This window comes from Dermacentor silvarum, unplaced genomic scaffold (genome assembly GCF_013339745.2).
Source record: "Dermacentor silvarum isolate Dsil-2018 unplaced genomic scaffold, BIME_Dsil_1.4 Seq725, whole genome shotgun sequence".
NCBI lineage: Eukaryota > Metazoa > Arthropoda > Arachnida > Ixodida > Ixodidae > Dermacentor > Dermacentor silvarum.
The window spans coordinates 18,247-30,096 of record NW_023606680.1 but is presented as its reverse complement, the minus strand read 5'-3'; the positions used below and the strand labels follow the sequence as shown (position 1 = coordinate 30,096).

The window sequence follows — 11,850 nt, the reverse complement described above, 5'->3', positions numbered from 1 at the left end:
AATAAGTCATAATGCCTTGATACAAAATCGCGGCCCTGATCGCTTTGATAACGCGGGCGGGGCGTCGCTCTGACCCCTGACAAAGCGCGAAAAGTGCAAAAAGGAATATCATCGGAGACGGAATCGCTACAAAATCGCGGCCCGCGCGCATGTGCATCTGTGTCTGTGTTGTGCGAGTTTGCGTGCGCTGAAAATTTTTTTATTGCGCTCAGAGAAATCTGATCATGCCACTCTACATGACGCGGTGGGCAAAATGAATGAACGCCAACAATCGTGTTCATTGACCACGTATACAAAACACACAAACGATCGATGTCGAATTCATAATTACTCTCATGAGTTGGGATGTCATTTTAAGAATGCTTAAGCCTGATGCAGTTCTCAACATTTCTTATCTGTACAACTGTACAACTTTGTACCTTCCACCCATGGAGGAAGGAAACAACTTGAAAAAAAAAAGGTTTTTTTTATCTTCCTCCATGCTTCCACCCACTACTGTTGTACGGCATTGCTTTAGTAGTATTTTTCTTTTCTGTTTTGGTTTGGTTTGGGTGATGCAGTGGTGGCAGTCGAAGTCGCATGCCAATCCGCATCCATAGAATCCACGGCCATAGCCACAGCTGTCATCTAAGCGAGAACGACTGCGTTGCACTGTGTTAAGCTCGAGATGCTTGTATTCGTTGAATATGAAGTGGACATGACCACTGCGGTTGTCAGGCACACCGCAGTGCAAAACTTTAACCCAGAGAATGTCGTGGATTTCGATCCAATTGTCCTCTACGACGTGTGGTGGAACGGCGATGCGACAGAGTGCTGCACATGGCTGGTAAGTTCTACTCATTCGTTAATAAGCACACCTTAAATGTTTATACGACTAACATTTCGAACGATTTAATCTTCACCGGCATGTGCTTTGTCCCGCTCATTGTGCAGTAAGCAAATGTCCGGCGCAATCTCGTAGCGTGACTTTGGGGTTTAGGCCTGGCTGCTCGAGACGTATCTCTCCTTTGATTAGAGTCTCGGGCAGTCTGCGATATGTCTGGAAGGGTCGGCGTTATGAAATGGGGAGGGGGTGCAGCACGCACTGCCGCGGACGCTCAAGGTAGACACTGCTTCGCAGGAGGGGCCATCGGCGCAAATGTGTGCTTTTGGCAGTTAGCAGCAGAATTTTGGTTTTGGACACATAATTTTGGGCGTAAATGTTAAGCGGCTCCATATTTAGTCTGATGGAAAAACATATGCCACATGAGAACCTGTCTGCTGCATGAACGGGTATCTGTCGTGTAGTGGACGTGGGAGCCACGCTTGCAAATGCTTTGCATTCATGAAAGGATGAAACGAGAGTAATGCCAGGGGGAGACCAGAGGAACTGATATTCTGGCCTGATTTGTTATTATGACACTTGAATGTTTATCACCTAACATTGCTGCCTGTCGGCAGTGTCAGCTTTGTAATGCCTTGTTAAATGCAATGCAGAAACTGAAGAAATGGTGCTGCACACGTCGAAAAGGCTCAGAAATCTGTCCTTAGAAAAGGGCAAGAGCACCAAAGGTATGGCAACTGAAAGTTGACAAGATTTTAGATTTATATGTTGTTACTGATTTGTGTCATGTGGCTGTGCTTTATATAAAAAAAATGGCGCTACATGCTAGTATTTTTTACCCAAGCCCAAACCGCATGCGAGCGATTTTGTGCGCGACGGCGACGAGCGACGGAACAAGCCGTCGCGCAAACTGATCACTCGTTCTTGTCGCTTGATCGCTTGGTTCTGGTAATCTACAACTCGTCGCCGGAACGACTTTCTATGAGCGACTAGCCAATAGCGCGAAGCCAGAACAGGATGTACATCAGTCAAGTACAACCGATTGTCGCACGGAACAAGCGAATGACTCAATTTTGATACGCACAAAGATAAGAACCTAGTGCAAGACCTTAAGAAATATTTATGGTGCTCTTTACAGTAAAACATATCAAGTTAAACTAATAGAGCATGCGTCACACCAGTTACGGCGCGTATTTGCTGCCCTCATACCAGCAACACCGGGGAAACAGCGCTCAAAGTCATCGCTCGCGTGTGGTACGACTTGTAGGCGACGAGCGAATGCGACAGCCATCTCCGTCACGTCACTTGTCGCTGTTGCGTGCAAGATCGCGTGCATGCGGTTTATACTTAAGGCTTGTTGAAGGCCTTACAAGAGCATTGCATCTTTTTGCAAAGGAAGTGAGCTCTGCAGTGGACACAATGTAGTGCATATTTGTGCATGAAGACATTTGTGTGTGGCTTTCTATGACTTCAAATTGCACTTCCATGTCTGTGTTCATCTTATTGTGTAATTTTTACAGGAATTATAACTGCCATGGCCTCTATGGCACCTTTGTCACAGGAGCATGGTAAGAGTACATTTTTTGTACAGCACTGTTCAGTTTCAAGCACCAATTTTTTCTAGTTGTGCAGTACTTCACACTCACTGATATTCGTCCACGCTCAGCAGTGCTTACTCACCGCCACTACCTTACAAATGGACCTTTTTCCAGTAAGCGACCCCTCTAGCGGCCGTCACTTCAACTAAATTTGACGGGCAACACACACACGCTCCCACCGCTTCTCGCCTCTACGCAAAGCATGGTAGCGTTTGACCAAGCAGTCTCTTGCGACGGCTGTCCCTGCTTTTTTTTTCTTCTGTCGCTTGTGTTGCTGAAGCAGCTTCTCATTGTCCTGCTCTAGCGCGCATGTATTTGCTCACATGTAGCAATAACACATTTTACATTTACTGATGCAATGGCAGCATGCTGATGCGATGTGCAGGCCATTTGTAACCAAGATTTGAGAGATGCGCCGGCTTTTGTTCTTCAGCAGCTTGGTCAGTACTTTGACTCAACTGGCGAAGGCATGTGTGAGCGTGAAACGCGCCGTGGCAGGACTTTCTTCAGGATAAACTCGACCGTCGTTTTGAGTGGCTCGACTTGAAGGAGGCGGTCAACAGACGCATGCACGTGCGTACGAGCTTGCCCTCAAGAGCGGGCATGCAAGCAGCTCACCATGATGAACAAACAACATGCAAAACTTCTGCACACATACTGCGAGTGCACTGCAGGGCAAGTGTTGTTTTATATCGAGATATGTATCGTATATGGCATGGTACTGGGGACTAAGTGAACGCAACACAGTACGGGGGGGTAAGCAGAATGTAAGTGGACGCAACACGTTGTTTTGTCAGGTGCATAAAGCTTCATTTGCCTGCAAAAAGTAAGACTCGCGAGTTTTGCATAATGCGGCACCACGCGTGTGTCGCTTTGGCCTCGAACGATGCATTCTGATCGGCTGTGTGGCGAGATTCTTCTTTTCGTTTGGCCCCATGTAACCGTACAGCTATTTCCGCTTGCATGCGGTAGCACATTCTTAAGCCAATGGTAAAATCCGTGCGGTATACATACCCGTAGATTAAAACATCGCCGTGACTTCCGAGTCGGTCGTAAGGCGAGAAGTCCAATAATCACAGCGCCAGCATCATGCTGTTACCAGAACGCAGGCTTACCTCACTCAGCAAGAATTGCGTGATAACTCACTGATAACATGGGGTATTTTTTTTTTAATTTGACCGTGCGCTCCACTTCAGTACAATGTTCACCATTCCACGCCGGTTTGTGCAATCGACGGTACAGAAAGTGCCTGCATGAGTTTTGTCGCAAACGCTGCGCCTATCGCTCGAGCGTTAGTTCACAGAGTCTTTTCATCGACAAAAGTGCTTGCAGTCTTTCCCACAAACAGCTAAGTGTTTCCTTTAACCAATATTCTTGCCCAGAACACGAGAAAAATTATTGATCAGCAACTCAAGCTCAGGAAATTGCCGCGGATCATGCAAGGGTTCACGCACTCACTTCGCACACCTGCCCTGTGATAATGGCGGCGCGGCATGTAATGCAGCTGGGGCATGCCCATGTGCATAGCTGAATTGGAAAAAGGTCCATTCATTTGAGCCTATAGGCACTCATCATCATAGATTTGCAACCGTTTGCACTTTTTCACATTTGCTCTTATGATGTCACTGACGCCTACTCATGCTAACATTGATTCATGCCCGGTCATGTCAGAAATTTCACGAGATCGAAGCCGGTTGTATATTTCACTTTTTTTTCTTGACCAAATAGATATGGTGGGCACGCCATTCAAAAGCATGCAACTGAATTTTGTTTTTAACAGAACCTAACAGTTTACCAGAAAAAGCTACCAAAGACCAACTGGTGAAGGCTACATTTTCATGCGGAGTGCTTTTTCTCAAATTTGAAAGTATCTGTGAAGCAACATAAACGAAACATGGACACGTAACTATTATTACATAGTATATACAAACATAAAGGATATAAGTCGTATGGTTTCCCTTTTTAAGAGAAAAAATGCCTTCTAAAAATTTGAGAAATGCTACATTTTACAATATTGTACAACCGATTTCACCTTTCATTTTTCAGTGCATGAAATTTTGCCGAATTTGTGCCTGTGCGTGTAGAACTAGAAGGAAAATAGTATGCAATAACCATTTGATGGCAAATGAGTGACTACGGCTTAAGCGGTCAGGCATGGGGTTCAATGGGGGCTGGGTGGGGGAATCTTCGCGACTACATTTAAACTGCAATTACACATTAAGCGGGTACGTATTAATGAGGTTTGACTGTACCCGAGTTCCTTGAGTGTAGGCAGAAATAATTACCTATGTATTATTGCAGCGTCATTGTACAGGTCATGTTTGCAAGGTACCAGTGTGTGGTATGTCCCACACAATGTTCCTGACAGACATTTTTGGTTTATATACCCCGGCAATGTGTAATGGTTACATTATGCTCTTTCGATAGCATGGGACTCCTATATTGCTTTTGAAGTCTTAAATCCTTACCTTTTATGAGACCTGGCAATTCAAGGGAAAAGTTGTACATTTTCTTTTGTAGCTGACATGGACATATTCACTGGAGAGGCCATCGATGTTGTCATCGGATCCTCAAGAGATGACGGAAAGGTAACTTTAAAAGTCATAGAACTGTTTTTTAAGGATCGATGTTACATTTACGTTCTGAAAGGGCTCGTACATTTCAGAGTGGGGAAAGAAACTGAACTATGTCCCTTTTGTTTTTCCGTTATGGATGTAAGTAGCTGTGTATGATCCACGAACTAGATTTATGGCCGAGTACCATATTTATTCAAATCTAGGCCGGTCTCACTCCTAAGCCAGCACCTGAAGGTCTGAAGCCGGTGAAAAAAGTGTTTTTCTTGAATGTAAGCCGGACAAGTTAGGGCAACAGACATAAAACGCGAACAGCATTTATTAGTCACGACCCGTCCCAGCCCATGCAGTGTTGTTGTTGCTGCTAGCCTTGTTGCTTACCTTCTTATCGTTGTCAGCATAAAAGAGCAGACAATTTTTGGTGCCATTTAGTGCACTTTAGATGCTGCACTCCTTGAAAGCATGCAATCAAGCTTCATGGTGTGTCCCATGCTGCAGTGACCCAGCTCGCCACTTGTGTTAGTTATGTGCATTTAGTACAACCTGTTGCTGTTAGCTTATACGCTTTATCACTCGGCCAGATCGCGAAGTATTTCCGCAGGCAATCCATCCTCAAAATGCTTGTTGATACAGACGTCAAGTGGCTGAGGCTGGTCCATCATGCCACCTGGTATAATAGCGATGTCCATTCAAGCTTGGGAGAGCACAGCCTTCATGCTGTCAGTAAGGTGCCCACAGTACATATCAAGGACAAGGAGACAGTTCTTGGGTGACGTTGCCATGTGATCCTAATCCACTAGTCAAACGTGGCACTCGTCATTCGCCTGTTCGCATTTGCCTGTGTGGCAGCATTTCTGGGAAAGGCTTCTTAAGCCGGCAGTGGCTTCTTCTTATAAATTATGTATGCAGGCAGCTTATGTCAATCAGCTGTGCCATGCAGCATCATGATCGCATGTTGCTTTCCGCAAGTGGCCGAGCACATGACGCCCCTTTGGTGCTGTTGTCATTGGCTTGCTACACCACAGACATACCAAAATAAATGAAAAGGGGTCAGTTTACAGCACTCTACTGCAGCCACTTTTGATTGGCTGGAGTGGCCAAGTAGAAAATCTGACCCTGGTAATATGCTTGCTCTGGTATTTTTGTCTCACATAAATGTTTTAGTTGTGTTTATTGTTGCTTAACACTATTGCCACAATTTCCTGTGTAGAACAGTGTCCCATGAAAGCACAACTATGCTTGCTCTCAATGCATACAAATGTACGAGAAGTGTTTGCAGATCATCTGCATTTGCTGGTGGTAGTAAAATTAAGAGTGTGCAGAAATGACAGCAGTGGGATAGTGGGCATGAAGAAACAGTTCTGTGCGAGACTAGCTTGATGGCTCCTCTAACTAAGCCGCCATAAAGCGATCTCGGTGCTTGTGGAGATGGCCATTTTCGCTGCGTCTTCCAAGCCCATAAAAAAATTGCTGCCACACAGAAGAAATAACTATATAAAATGAAATTGTACTTCTACTATAAGTTAGATGGTGCACTGCGCTCGTAGTGACGCAGGTCTCCAAAACAGCGCGAGAAAACATAATTGGTGGACTAATCCTTTATTATGGTAATGTCACTTGTGTGATGAAATCTAGGGTTTGACGAAAACTTGTCTGGCGAGGAAAGAACATGGCTGAATAAACGTACACTCGCCAACTGAAGAACACAAAAACAACAGATTGACGTTTTGGCACCCACTACGGGTGCCTTGTTCACAATGAACGAATGCATGGTGATCTTTATTATATATGCGTTGGAAGACGTAAGGCCCTTGCGTACAACTCAGGGAGGGGGCCCCGTGTCCGGTTTATTGTGTTAGTCGTAGATTGTAGTATGCAAAATGATTCAAGAAGCTATCGGGATAATTTCTTCTCTCTTTTGATGATGAAAGCCGAATGCCAGTTAATACTGTGACCAGTCTTCTCATGATGCTCTGCTAGGGCGCTGGAAACCGTGTGTCCTTTGGCTACATCATTGCGGTGCTGCTGTAGCCTTCTTTTAAAGTTTCCCGTCTCGCCTACGTAGCACGCCTGGTAGTCCTGGCATGGAATTTTGTAGATGATGCCGGGATATTTTTCTTTTTCGAGGCAGTCTTTGACTCGGACGAGTTGTTGTTTTAGCTTGCTTGAAGGGACATGGCAGATTTGTACATCATAATCTTTGAAAATTCTTGACATTGACTCGTTCACGCTTCGTGCATAGGGGAGAGCCGCCCGTTTCCTTGTTCTCATCGGCCTGATGGGGGTTCAGCGGCACGCTTTTCTTCAGTCTTTATAAACTGGCTAGGGTAGCCATTGCTGACCAAATCCTGCGTTACTCTCTTCAACTCAGCTCTGCGTGCGTCAGTAGTCGAGCACGATCGGAATGCACGGGTGAACAGTGTAGAGGCAACAGATCGTTTGTGTCCAACGGGATGGGCCGAATAAAAGTGCAGATATTTCCCTGTGTGCGTAGGCTTCTGATAAATGCTTGTTGAAAGGCCGGATGCAGTACGCATGACTTCAACGTCAAGTAAAGCCAGGCGACCATTAACTTCTTTTTCAACGGTGAATTCTATTGTGCTTTGGAAAGCCCTCGAAGGTAAAGCCCTCACGACATTCCAGCCCGCTCCAAAATTGTTCCTGCGGTATGTCGACGATTGTTTTTCCATTATCTGCCGCAAAGACGTCGTACCTTTTCTGCAGCACTTGAACTCTTTCCAAAGCACAATAGAATTCACCGTTGAAGAAGAAGTTAATGGTCGCCTGGCTTTCCTTGACGTTGAAGTCATGCGTACTGCATCCGGCCTTTCAACAAGCGTTTATCGGAAGCCTACGCACACAGGGAAATATCTGCACTTTGATTCGGCCCATCCCGTTAGACACAAACGATCTGTTGCCTCTACACTGTTCACCCGTGCATTCCGATTGTGCTCGACTACTGATGCACGCAGAGCTGAGTTGAAGAGAGTGGCGCAGGATTTGGTCAGTAATGGCTACCATGGCCAGTTTATAAAGACTGAAGAAAAGCGTGTCATCAGGCCGATGAGAACAAGGAAACGGGCGGCTCTCCCCTATGCATGAGGCATGAGCGAGTCAATGTCAAGAATTTTCAAAGATTATGATGGACAAATCTGCCACATCCCTTCAAGCAAGCTAAAACAACAACTCGTCCTAGTCAAAGACTGCCTCGAAAAAGAAAAATATCCCGGCATCGTCTATAAAATTCCTTGCAAGGACTGCCAGGCAGGCGTGCTACGTGTGTTTTTCAGTTGGCGAGTGTACGTTTATGCAGCCATGTCACGTGTGTGAAGGTTTTTTTTTTCTGTATGTGTACATTAATGTTGATGGCATAATTATGTAATCATGCAGTCCTTGGAACGCAATGCTTGTGCACATTTCTATATTGCATCTAGTGACCGCACAGATCAACCTGAAAATAAAGAGTGGTCCTACAGACAACACATGTATTTGAAATTCGGCTACCCAATGTCAAGGTAGATGTTAGTGAGTTCATCGAGCTATAGATAGCAGTGAATATTCTTGCAGATCATTGTCAATTTAACAAATTCAGCGATTGCTATTTATGCTTGGGAGATTTTTATGTGGGATTGTCTAAAAGATTTTTTAAAATTTTACTGTATAATTTCGTTCTGCTCATGCAGGTGAGCCCACTACAACTAATAAATGGCCAGAATGCCAGAAAACAGTAGAGTTGAGAAAATGCATAGTGTATATCGTCCAGTATAAAACCTGTTAGCTACAAGCTATGTATGTGTTATTATATATTGCAGGTGTATGCTGGATCCGGGCAATGAATAGAAAAGGCTGCTTGGGGGACATTGTTGCGGTCTACGTCTGACTATGTTCTGCCGTATGGCGTCCACAACGTATTGGATGCCAGATGAGCTTAAGAACAGAAGCGTGACCGGGACTTTGTCCAACAAGTCGCGATCCAAGGGAAGGACTGAGGCCAGACCAGCCGTGACACCACAAAAGTTGTCATCCTTGAAAAGTATATGAACATACTGTTCTAATGAACTGATCTACTCATGTATAGATGGCACATGCAAATAGCCACAGTAAAAGCGAAGCTAGTGCTAAAGCACTGTGTTGCGATCATCTGCTACTGAAATATTTCATGTTAAAACTGTAGAAAGAATTTGAGGCATGTGAGTTAACATGAAAAAAGTAATCTGCAGTTTGGTTATTGAAAATGCAGCTTTGCAAAAATATTTCATTGAACCGTGGGCATATTGTTGGGAACTTGCACTGTGCATGCTGGAAATTATTGTTTAGATGCTTTCATTAATTTTGTACTCGTGATTGCTTTTCTTGCGCAGGCCTCCTCCGGATCTTCATGGGCAACCGTGTCATGCCGGAAGACGAGAAAAAAAAAGATTGAAAGAAGTGCGCAGGCAATTGGTGCAGAAACTCGCTGACGCGCAAAGAAGGTAGTGCTACTGGTACTGATTGCTACGGGGCTTGTCCCAAAAGTTTGTGCACTGAGCCAGCAAAAACGCGGCAGAGAATGTAGTGACATGAACTGCTCAAACTTCTGGGACAGACTTTGTATATTTACCTTACCAGCTTAGCACTTCTACCTTTCTTTGTGGAGTTAGTGCTTACCGTATTTACTAAAAAATAGGTCCAACATGAGTATAGGTCGACCACTATATATTGAATTAGTTGAGAAATTTAGAAAATTTTAGTTTGAATTAAGTCAGCCAATATCTTTCTTTAGCAGTAGTAGTGTAAACTTAAATTATTTCTCTTAAGGGTCTTGGGTGGTGGGTGGGTGCCTCAGTTTAGAGCTCCATTGGTCTCTGCAGCTTGCTGGGCTTGATCGAGAAGAGCTCTCTGGCTCTCTAGATTTTCGCTAGCAAGCCAAACGTCCCGCTGCCTGTTGCTTGGAATTTGCGCCGTTAGGGGGTGAATTTAGAATTTGGAAGTCGTTGCTTACATATCCACATTACAGGACGAGACTTGGCCCACCAAGGGAAGTGGCAGGGTGTATGCATCTTGTGAAGTATTTGGATGTATGGATATGCGTGGAGGACCACACAAATAGCGAAGGAACGAAAAAGATTAGGTCTATCTTAAAGAGACGGGAAGAGTGTGGATCAGAGAGCAAATGGCGATAGCCGATATTCTTGTTAACATTAAGAGGGGAAATGGAACTGGGCAGGCCATGTAATGCGTAGGATGGATAACCGGTGGATCATTGGTTACGAAATGGATACCAAGAAAGGGAAGCGCAGTCGAGGATGGCAGAAAACTAGGTGGGGGGATGAAGTTAGGAAATTTGCAGGCGCAAGTTGGAATCTGCTAGCGCAGGACAGGGGTAATGGAGATCGCAGGGAGAGGCCTTCGTCCTGCAGTGGACATAAGTATAGGTTGATGATGATGTGTGTTTGTAAGAAGAGCCAGTACCTGGCCTGTTTCCCTGTACGGTCTGGGTGTAGGTGGCTGTATTTTTGTCTCTTTGGTCTCCGAGGATGTCGTGCTGGTGGATCAGGGGTATTCCAGTAAAACACGTTGTGGGGCTAGTTGGTGCATAGCTTTCAAAAGATGAAGCGCCAACAGTGACAGCACATTAGGAAGGAACAAAGACAGGACAGGCGCTACTTGCAACTGTTTATTGTGGTCAAAGGTGGTTGAATATATAGCCATGGGGAGAGGGGGGGACGAAAAAGGCGGAACACTGATTGTATGAATGCGCACGCGTGAGAACACTGAAGATGTGCATGAAGGAAATGGCGAATCTAAAACTTATCTAAAAACACACTTTCATTTGTGTATATATTCAGAGACGGGGAGCTGACACATGTTTCCCCTCTCTTCCTAATCTGGTTGGCCTCCAACAATTCACGTGCCACAGAGTCTTTACTTTTAAACAAGATTGTAGTATCTTGAAGCCTTGCTTCACATGCTTGTTTATTTTCATTGCCGCAGGCCTTGCAATGAAGAGGCAAGTTTGAGCCATAACCATATTTCAATGAAAGCTTATGCTCCCGCAGGCGATCATTAATACATCGGCCAGTTTGGCCGACGTACTCTTTCCCACACTTCAGCGGTATACGGTATACAACTCCTTCCTCACACTTCACAAAAGGATTCGTATGTTTAATGGAACACCCTGCTTTCTTAGAGTTATCAGAACCAATCAGGCGGCACAAAGTAGCAAGTTTTCGGGGTGCGGAAAAAACCACAGGAATTTTGTATTTGACAGCGACGTGTTTAAGATTGTGCGCCACTTTGTGAGAATACGGAATCACCATTGGTTTGGCTTTCTTTTCGAATGTTTGACCTTCTTCAGTGCTTCTTTTTCTTTCTTTTTTCACCTTTTTCAATAACGCCTCCGAAACTGCACTTACAACCGAACAAGGGAAGCCAGCCTTCCTCAATTTCAAAATCTGTTCGTCAAAGCTTCCTTGTGCCTTATGACAGCACGAATTTTTAAGGGCGGATTCGAGGCACATAGTGGCAATCGCACGTTTAACAGTCTTGGAGTGTGTAGACTCATACGGCAACAATTCCTTGTGGGCACGGGGTCGATACATCCAGCAGGAACCTTCGTCAGTAAGGGTTATGTCAAGATATAAAAACTGCAAGCTGTTATCCTTGGCTAGTTCAAAAGTAAAATCTAAGCCTTTGCCGTGCTGTTTAAGCTTTGCCGTGCTGTTTAGATTTTACTTTTGAACTAGCCAAGGATAACAGCTTGCAGTTTTTAGATCTTGACATAACCCTTACTGACGAAGGTTCCTGCTGGATGTATCGACCCCGTGCCCACAAGGAATTGGTGCCGTATGAGTCTACACACTCCAAGACTGTTAAA

At 44.9% G+C, this 11,850-nt stretch overlaps 1 long non-coding RNA gene across 2 annotated transcripts; it reads left to right on the top strand.

Annotated features, from left to right (window-relative positions):
* Window positions 1–459: 459 nt before the first annotated feature.
* On the top strand, window positions 460–11,646 carry LOC125941963 (uncharacterized). 2 transcript variants are annotated; one of them, XR_007464702.1, is made up of 6 exons: window positions 460–826; window positions 1,477–1,551; window positions 2,344–2,391; window positions 4,942–5,009; window positions 8,807–9,027; window positions 9,356–11,646. It is a non-coding gene; the product is annotated as an uncharacterized LOC125941963 (long non-coding RNA). The 2 variants fall into 2 exon arrangements; XR_007464701.1 differs by having other exon boundaries at window positions 489–826; window positions 8,807–11,646.
* Window positions 11,647–11,850: the final 204 nt, after the last annotated feature.